Source organism: Micromys minutus, assembly GCF_963924665.1.
Source record: "Micromys minutus genome assembly, chromosome: 25".
In the NCBI taxonomy this organism is placed as follows: Eukaryota; Metazoa; Chordata; class Mammalia; order Rodentia; family Muridae; genus Micromys; species Micromys minutus.
In genome coordinates, this window is record NC_137960.1 from 4,660,178 (window position 1) to 4,669,687 (window position 9,510).

Genomic DNA, 9,510 nt, shown 5'->3' on the forward strand with positions numbered 1-9,510 from the left:
TCGTTTGCATCTCCGCCTCTTCACCGCAGCCCACGTGTCTGGCCCTTGCCCTTTGTGGGGGCTGGAGAGGAGAGATGGAGGAAGCTGACTGACACCTCTTCTCCTCGTCCTTTGCCTCCAGACAAAATACTGACCAGACCCTGCCTGTCTGTCCACCCAGCCCGCCATTCACGAGGCTGCAGAGGTCAGGCCATGTTGACCCCGGAAAATAACCTCTTGAACTTAAAAGATGCTCCTTTAGAGACGGGGTGGGGGGGGGGGATATCCGATGTAGCACCTAGCACCTCTCTCTGGACACCCACCCAGTGGGCGTGAAGACCACGCTTTCCCCTGGGCTCTCTGCCTCCCCAACACAGCAGCCCAGGTGATGAGGTCAGAAAGGAGCCCAAGGATGGGCTGTTGATCTAGCTCAGCTGCAAGACGGCACCCCTGTGTGTGTGTGTGTGTGTGTGTGTGTGTGTGTGTCGTGTGTGCAGTGTCCAACAGAGGCCAGAAGAGGGCGTCAGATTCCCTCTCATTGGAGTTGTAAGCACCCAGTGCTCTCCCAGCCCCTGGAAGAGCAACCAGCGAGTACCAGGGCTCATAAGGGCTCGGGGATCTCTCCGAACTCTCATTTTCTGAGGGGAGGAGCTCGATGATTGGAAAGCTCCCTTAACCAGCCTCCAGGGAGTGGCCACTTGAATTCAGCAACACCCTGTGGATGGTAGCTGTTCTGCTCACCAATGCCAGTTGCTTAAGCATCCACTTTGCTTACCGAGAGCAAGAAGAATGTGCAGAGGACCGTACATGGAGGTGAGAAGGCACTGTACCAGCCCTCAAAGGCTCCAAGCTAGCAGACAGGGAGAGCCTCAGTAATGTCCCGGGGATTGTGGCACATGCCCACGTAAAAGAGGAAAGGGCTCTTACCAGGGAAGAGAATCAGCATCCCCCTTTAGAGAGGCTGCATTGAAGAGGTCACACTGAACCCACTCTATGAAGATTAAAAAAAAAAAAAAAAAAAAAAAAAAAAAAAAAGGCTTTTCCCAGACCAAAATTTGTGGATAAGGGACAATCATGGACTCAGCTCACTGTGGCAAGGGACAGCACTTGAGCTCAGGAGGCAAGAAGACCTGGAAGGGCTTAAGGAACTGATGGAACAGCTAGGGGCAGTGTGGGCCAATCTGCAGGGCTGTGAGGACTTGTCAGTCACATGTGCTGAGACGAGGCTCTCCTAGGGGGAAGAAAAGCCCAGAGGCTGCCAGGCTGTGTCGTAACACACCAGCGAACAACAGGGGCTGTGGATACAGCTGCAGGCTTTATTTTTTTTCCCTTTGAGGCCAGAAACTGTGGGGAACAGTTAGTTCTACGGTTTTGATGGTGACCTAGCTAGCCCCACCCACTCCCCCCAGAAAAGCCACCAAGCCCACCTTCGCCAGCATTTCCCCTAAGCACCGATGCCCTTAGGACATACACAAAGACACCTGGCTGTGGGAAGCGAGGCCCTGACCTACCACAAAGAGCCGCTCTTTGTAGGTCCTGTCACCAAGGCTGGCTTCATGGGTGTGTCACCTTTTTCAGTGACGCACACTAAGAAAGGCCCGGTGCTCTGTTTAAAGTGCCACTGTGGTCAGCTTGACATAGTAATCTTTCAACAAGGGGCCCTGTGTGTTCTTTCTGCACCAACTGTTGCAAATTACCCAGGCACTGCTTACAGTCTTCTCGAGCCCCAGTTTGCCTGTGATAGAATTCAAACCACATCTCAGTCTTACAGCACTTGGTGCCCGCAGAGTTTGTTCCCACAGCATGGGTAACTCGATGCTCACAGCTGTAATGTGACATTGATTTTTTTTTCTCTCTCTCTCTCGATCTCTCTTGCTTATTCATTGAGAGAGCTGCAGATCAGGACCAGTGAGAGGGTCCAGCAGGTAAAGGGTCTGCGGCCAAGCCTGGCAACCTGAATTTGATCCCTGGATTTCACATAAGGAAAGAAGAGAAAGAACACTCTAAAATGGGCCTCTGACCTCCAAAATCTCGCCATAAGGGACACCCATCACACCACTACATACACACAGTTCATAGACACAAAGAAATAAATGAGAGAGAGACAGAGAGGGACACACAGGCACGTGCATGCACACACACACACACACACACACACACACACACACACACACACACACACACACGGGAAGGGAGGGAGGGAGATACGCCAATCGGAACCTTCTCCAGGTGGCCTGGCTAGGAAGTGGGCAAAAGTTATATTCAAACTCAGCCACCCAAACCCTTGTTCTTCCACAGCTCCCAGCTTGGTATGAGAACCTTTTCCTGAGGCAGCTGTGCACATGAATAAGGTACTGTGGGGGAAACTGAGTTCCGAACCCATGGGGAACTCGGTCTCCACTGCATGGTCACCCTTTTAACTGGTTGTTGTCTTTGTTGGAAAGGTCTCAGTCATGGTATGTTTGAATGATCAATCTCTCTCTCTCTCTCTCTCTCTCCCTCCCTCCCTCCCTCCCTCCCTCCCTCTCTCTCTCTGCTTCTGGGACTAAAGTCAAATCACAGGGTTAATCCCCCTCCACCCCTTTCTCCTGTGTTTTCCATCTCTTCTCCTTTCCTGCCTTGTTCTAAGTTCTCTGTTTCAGATTACAGATTCTCCTTCCAGTTTTGTGGGACTTTTTTTGGTGGGGTCATGGGTAGGGTAGTCAAGGTCTCACTATTTAGGACAGGTTAGACCAAAACTATGGTCCTCTTTCTTTTTTTTAAGATTTATTTATTTTATGTATTTAAGTACACTGTAGCTGTCTTCAGACACACCAGAAGAGGACATCAGATCCCATTACAGATGGTTATGAGCCACCATGTGGGTGCTGGGATTTAAACTCAGGACCTCTGGAAGAGTAGAGAATGCTCTTAACCGTGGAGCCGTCTCTCCAGCCCAATGGTCCTCTTTTATAAAATAGATTTAAAAAATTAATTTATTTGTGTGTGTATGCATATATATGTATATATAGAGTTTTTACTGTATATATTTGTGTATATATGTACACATAGTATATATATTAGTATATAAATACATATATACACTAATACATGTATAATATATACACGTATAATATACATACACTAAAAATATATATTGTATACATACGACTGTTTTATTTGCATTCCTGTTACCCACAAAAAGTCAGAAGAGAGCATAGGGTTCTAGAACTGGAACTGCATATAGTCATGGACCGCCATGTAGACTCTGGGAAGCAAACCCGGGTCCTCAGAACCCCTGAACTATCTCTCCAGCTCTGAGATTTTTTTTTAAGATTTTTAATTTTTTTAAATGTATATGTAGGTGTCTGGGGTTTAGGGCACATGAATACAGGCATCCTTAGATCCCAGGAGAGACCATGGGATCCTCTGGAATTACAGGTGATTATATGCTGGACACAGACACAGGAACCAATCAGATCCACTGGAAGAGCAGTTCATGCTGTCAACTGCTCAAACATCTCTCTTGTCCCGTAATCCTCCTTTTAATTTTTTATTGCATGAGTATTTGTGTGTGTGTGTATGTATGTATGTATGTGTGTATTTATGTGTGTATGTGTGTGTATATGTGTGTATGTGTGTATGTTTATGTATGTGTCTATGTGTCTATGTTTATATATGTGTATGTATATATGTTCATGTATGTGTGTATGTGTGTGTGCACATTTATGTACACCATGACATGCATATGGCAGTCAGAGGCAACTGTAGGGAGTTCTCTCCTTCTACTGGGAATCAAACTCTGCTAGTCAGGCTCGACAACTCCTTACCCACTCAGCCACCTCTCTAGCTGCTGTCAGAGGTTTATGTGTTGGGTTTTTTTTGGTTGGTTTTGGTTTTGTTTCCTTTTATTACATGACACAGCTTTTGGAGCCTCAGCCCAAGACTAGAAGTTGTTTTCATTGTATATTGCTTCTTCCCAAACTAACTCCAATTTTTAAAAAACACTCCACTGGTCTTCTTAAAGGGCCAAATAGAAAGATTTTAAGCTTTAAGACCATATATCTTTATCACAGTGAGTCAGCTGCAATTGCCGTGGCTACATGTAAATGAATCTCATGGCTGTGTTTGAATAAAACTTTATTTATAGAAAACAGGCAAAGGCCTCTATGAAAACCCATAGCTAACATCACAATAGTGAAAGACTGGGTGCCTGTCGGGTGAATAGGCACAGGATAAGGATGTCCACTCTGGTCACTTCTAACTTACTTTGCTTCTGTTTTCGGGGACAGGTGTTCATGCAATACAGGCTGGCCTCAGACTCACCGTGTAGCAGAAAACAAACTTCAGTCCCTCATCCCTTAGCCTCCGTCTCCCAAATGCATATCATGGTGCCTAGCTAAGCATGTCTGTTTACTGTTGGGTGGAATGTTCTATTCAGGACAGTTAAGCAAGAATCTCATAGAGGTAAAGACTAAAAAGCAAAAGAGTAAACTTGGGCCAACCTGCAAACTTTGGGACTGGTCTGACGGGGGCAGGGGCGGTGGGGTGGGAGTGAAGGAAAATGAAAAAATGGGGCAGGCAACGCACGCTGACGGAGACCCAGCAGAAGCCCAGAAACTCATGTTTGATTATATAGATCTGAATGAGGAGCTGGGCTTATTGTATACAGCAGGTTTGCTACTGACAGCTGAACAAGCAAGTGTGCCCCCTGTAGGGGAGAAGGCTGTAGCTTCAGCACACGCACTGTCAACATCAGGACTTTAACCAGGGGAAGGCTTTCCCATTCCCACGGGCCTGAGGCACTGGGGTCCTTTCTACAAGTGTGCTTGTTGTCATTACTAATCGTCCATGCAGGACTGCCCACAGGCTGTGACGGTGTGGGTCACTGGGCACAAGGCCAGGAGGTTAGGCACAGAGCCCTGAGTTTGCTCCACAGCCCTGAATCAGTCCGGCTGGGAGGCACCCGTCGGTAATACCAGGACTAGTGGGGTGGAGGAAGGGGAATCAGAAAGAGCAAACTCAGTAAGGCTTCGGGACACAAACTCGACAAAGACCAGCAGTGGTAGTTCTGTATCCCCGCGCCGAGTAATACAGAGCGAAATTTAAGATTTCTACAAAACTCTCACTGTATGATGCAGAAATAAGTAAATATCATCTTGTTTAGTGCACGGGACTCCAGACATCATCGTCCGCGCATGGGCTGTGCCGTTCGGCCAAACCCAAAAGAGCATTCTTCAGATTGCGCGCAACAGAGGAAGTCTGAAATTTATTCCGTTTGTATAAAGTATGGTTGGGGTTGGAAGACATCAAGACCTAGAGGGTGATGGTACAGTGATAGGGTTCCTGCCTCGTGGGCACAAAATCCTGGGAGGCGTTCCCAGGAGCGCGCGCGCATGCGTGCACAAAATGACCAAAGAAGCAGAACGTTAGTTACTGTTGCTAGGATGCCCACAGTGATGGTTCACATATGTAAACATCCCTAAATACCATTTAATTCTATATGAATTGGGCCTCCAATTAGCAGAGCATCAGCTCTACCATCTCCAGTTTGGTTCAAGCAAACAGGGTTCAAGGGACAGGATTAAGTGTGGTGTGAGGACTCGGACACAGGTCTCACCGGAGGATTCCAGTAGCCACCTACCACAGTCTAACAGGTCTCTATGACCCATGCATGGCTCATTGTCCCAAGGCCCAATATTCTGACACCAGGTTGAACCTGATGTCCCAGAGTTTCCACATCTGAACCAGACCAAGACCAAAGCGAGTCCTCTCAAGTGATGCTTGTCGTCCACCACAGACATCTAGTCTGGAGAAGCAACCACCAGGGGAATCCTCCACCTCCCCCACCGGAACTGTGTTTCTCTGGCTATGACCCAGTACCCAACAAGAAGGGCTTATCTGGGCTCATGGTGACAAGGAGAGTGGGTCCAGTTCATACTCAAACAAGTGGTTTGTCAGGTTCTCTAGGCTGGGAAAACCAAGAAGATTCAAGAGCCCCGCCCTGCCTCCCCTATGGCTCTCTCTCATGAGCCAGCAGCACTCTGGTACCAAAGCCGCCCCAATCTCTGGAAGAGTTGCTTGCTTAGAGACATGTCGTTTAGATTTGAATTTCAGATAAGCAACATGTAATTTCTTAGCATTGATATGTCCCAAATCTCGCATGAGTATATTTATGCTAAAAAAAAATAATTTGTTGTCTTTCTGAAATTCAAATTTAACTGGGAAACTCTCTCTCTCTCTCTCTCTCTCTCTCTCTCTCTCTCACACACACACACACACACACACACACACACACACGTACTCTCTGCATAAAAGGCAGACAAATTTAGTATTTTGTCTAAGTTCATCCCCGTGGACGTCACAGTTCCACGAAGTTGTTCCAGTGATCCATCACTATCTCGTTAGGACCTGAACCTGGATCCCCTGTAAGAGCAGCAAGGGCCTGTAACCACAGACACACCTCTGCAGCCCTAAAGGACAGCAGTTTTCACATACCAATTCCAAATTGTGTTCAGTCATGATAGTAGCTCGGGAAATTCACACCCCTTAGTAAGATTCAGGATGCTCAGAAAGTCTCAGGTTCATAGGCCTGATCTCCAAGGCAGAAAAGGTCTTAATCAATCTCTGCAGAGAGAAAACTCTGCATTCCTGTGAGTAACCCCAAAGCACTTGGGTTACCAAGCCATGCTATAGTGGGATATTTGTTTGTGTCTCTATAGGAAAAGTTGTACCACTATATCGTATACCATTCATAAGGCTCGACAGTTTTTGTAGACTATTGCCATCCCAACAGTAGTATGGTAAGTTGACAGCTGCTATTCATCTCAGGAAAAACTAATACATAGAATTGGAGGAAACTTAAGAAAGATGGACACTGTACCATCAGGCGGTGAGGCGTCCTGCAAAGCCATCCATCCCTAACACAGGGTGGAGCGGACATGTAAAACAAACCTATATTTTGGAGCTAGAGAGGTGGCTCAGTGGTTAGGAGCACTGGCTGCTCTTCCAGAGGACCAAGGTTCAAGTCCATGGTACACAGACAGACATACAGGCAGAACACCCATAAACTCAAAACAAAACTAAATTGTTTAAAATACATAGATATGTAGTTTATCCCATGTGTTGGGTGAGGTAGGACATACTTGAGAAGCAGAGGCAGGTGGATCTTTTTGAGTTCCAGGCCAGCCTGGTTTACTCACAGTTCCAGGCTAGCCAATGAATGCTACACAATGGGACACTGTCTCGAAACAAACAGAAACAAAATCTACAGTTTAATATAAAATATGGATATAGTTCTAATCGGCCTAAGCACATTTCAGAACAATGTCAGGAGCAGGTGTGTGTTCGGTAGGTAATGTTGGGAAAGCTGATTAGCTTTTTTGGTGGAGGTGAAAGTAAAAAAAAAGCCAGATCCTTATCTTATTTCTGGGAACTGAACTCAGGTCCTCTGCAAGAGCACTACACACCTTTAACCTCTATGCCATCTTTCCAGCCCAAAGATTTTTTTTTTTTAAGACAGGGTTTCTCTATGTAGCCCTGGCTGTCCTGGAACTCACTCTGTAGATCAGGCTGGCCTCAAACACAGAGATCTGCCTACCCTTGCCTCCTGAGTGCTGGCATTAAGGTTTAGTTTTTTTTTTTTTTTTTTTTTTTTTGTTTAAGATTTATTTATTTATTATATGGAAGTACACTGTAGCTGTCTTCAGACACACCAGAAGAGGCATCAGATCTCATTACAGATGGTTGTGAGCCACCATGTGGTTGCTGGGAATTGAACTCAGGACCTCTGGGAGAGCAGTCAGTGCTCTAACCACTGAGACATCTCTCCAGCCCTTAAGGTTTAGTTTTATGTTAAATTATATGTATGTGTGGGCATTATGTGTGTTCATCATATGTGTGAGTAATACATGTATGGGCATGTTTACATGAATGCAGATACCCAATTATGCCACAAGCGTTGGATTCCCCGGAATTAGCATCACAGCAGTTATGAGCTGGCCAGTGTGGGTTCTGGGAACTCAACTGAGGTCCTCCCCTTCCTTATATGTCCTCGGACTCCCAGCCCCACGAAAAATCCAAACTAAGGCTAGAGAGATGGCTCAGTTAGTAAAGCACTTGATTTTGATCCCCAGAATTCACATTTGGAAGAGCCAGGCACGATGGTGTTTGATTATGATCTCTGTGCTAAACAGGCAGAGACAGGCTGATCTCTGCAACTTTCTGACCCAGTGCTTGGTGAATTCCAGCCCAGTGAGAGCTTCTGTCTCCAAAACACTGGGAGGGGAATGCCAAGGGGTAAGAACCCCCAACTAAAACCACATACAAATGCCATATGTACCCATCCCACACATACCCCACATTCTTAAAAACAGCAGTCTAAAACATTTGAGAAGACATCTAAGCTGATTCATAAAAGCAGAAACATTAAGCCATACGCCCTGAATTTATCAGAAAGATATCCCTTTTCTACCTAAAGCTGCCAATGTTTTGTAACCATGGCACATGGTCAGGGTGTGGGAAAGATATTATTGGTGAGTAGAGATTGGTGGAACTTCTTCAAAGAGATGTTTGGCAATAAGTAACACGGTCTTTGGCCTAGCACTTCCCCTTCTGAGAATTCACCCAGCAGAAATCGTCCCCTGGTGCCAAGGAAGAGATATGAGACATATAGCCTATTGCGGTATCACAAGGTCCTCTAGCCGCCTAAGTAAAAGATGACATCTTTTTCTGTGGAGTTCCATGGAGTGTGTGTGTGTGTGTGTGTGTGTGTGTGTGTGTGTGTGTGTTCGTGCACGCTCTGGGGGGGGGAAGGGGGGCGATAGACAGAGACAGGAGAGAAACAGAAAGAAAAAAGAGAGGGAGGAGAGACAGAGACAAAGAGAGGAGAGACAGAGAGGAGAGAGACAGAGACAGAGAGGAGAGAGTCAGAGACAGAGGGGAGAGAGACATAGAGAAAGAGAGAGACAGTCAAAAAAGAGAAGGGAGATAGACTCACATACCCAAGGCTGGCCTTGAATGCCATCTGTATTCCAGAATGACCCTGATCACCTGACCCTCTTGCCTCCACCCTAAGTGCTGGGTCACAGGCACATACCATCACATCCAGAGGAGGAGGCAGCAATGGCTTCTCCTCTGTCACTTTCTTTTTCTAAAAAAATATATATTTGTTTTTATTTTATGTGCATGGGCGGTCTGCCTACATGTGCACTTGGGTACTGTATGCCTGCCTGGCGCCTGCGAAGGCCTGTGGATACCTGGGAACTGGGGTTATAGACACCTGTAAGTCACCATGTGGGTACTGAGAAACTAGGATCCTCTGGAGGCAAATTTTCACCACCAAGCCATCGCACCAGCCCCTTCTTTTCCTTTTTAATGAAGCAAATTTCCATGTAATATAGCAAAAATAAAAATTCTATTCACCCTCCATTATTCATTTTCCTCTTCCCCTGATGTTTGAATGGGTATGCGGTTACCTAGAAAGGGAATACGTTTCCCAGCCTCCCTTGCAGCTAGGTATGAGCTCATCTTCAGGCTAATGAGAGGAAAAAA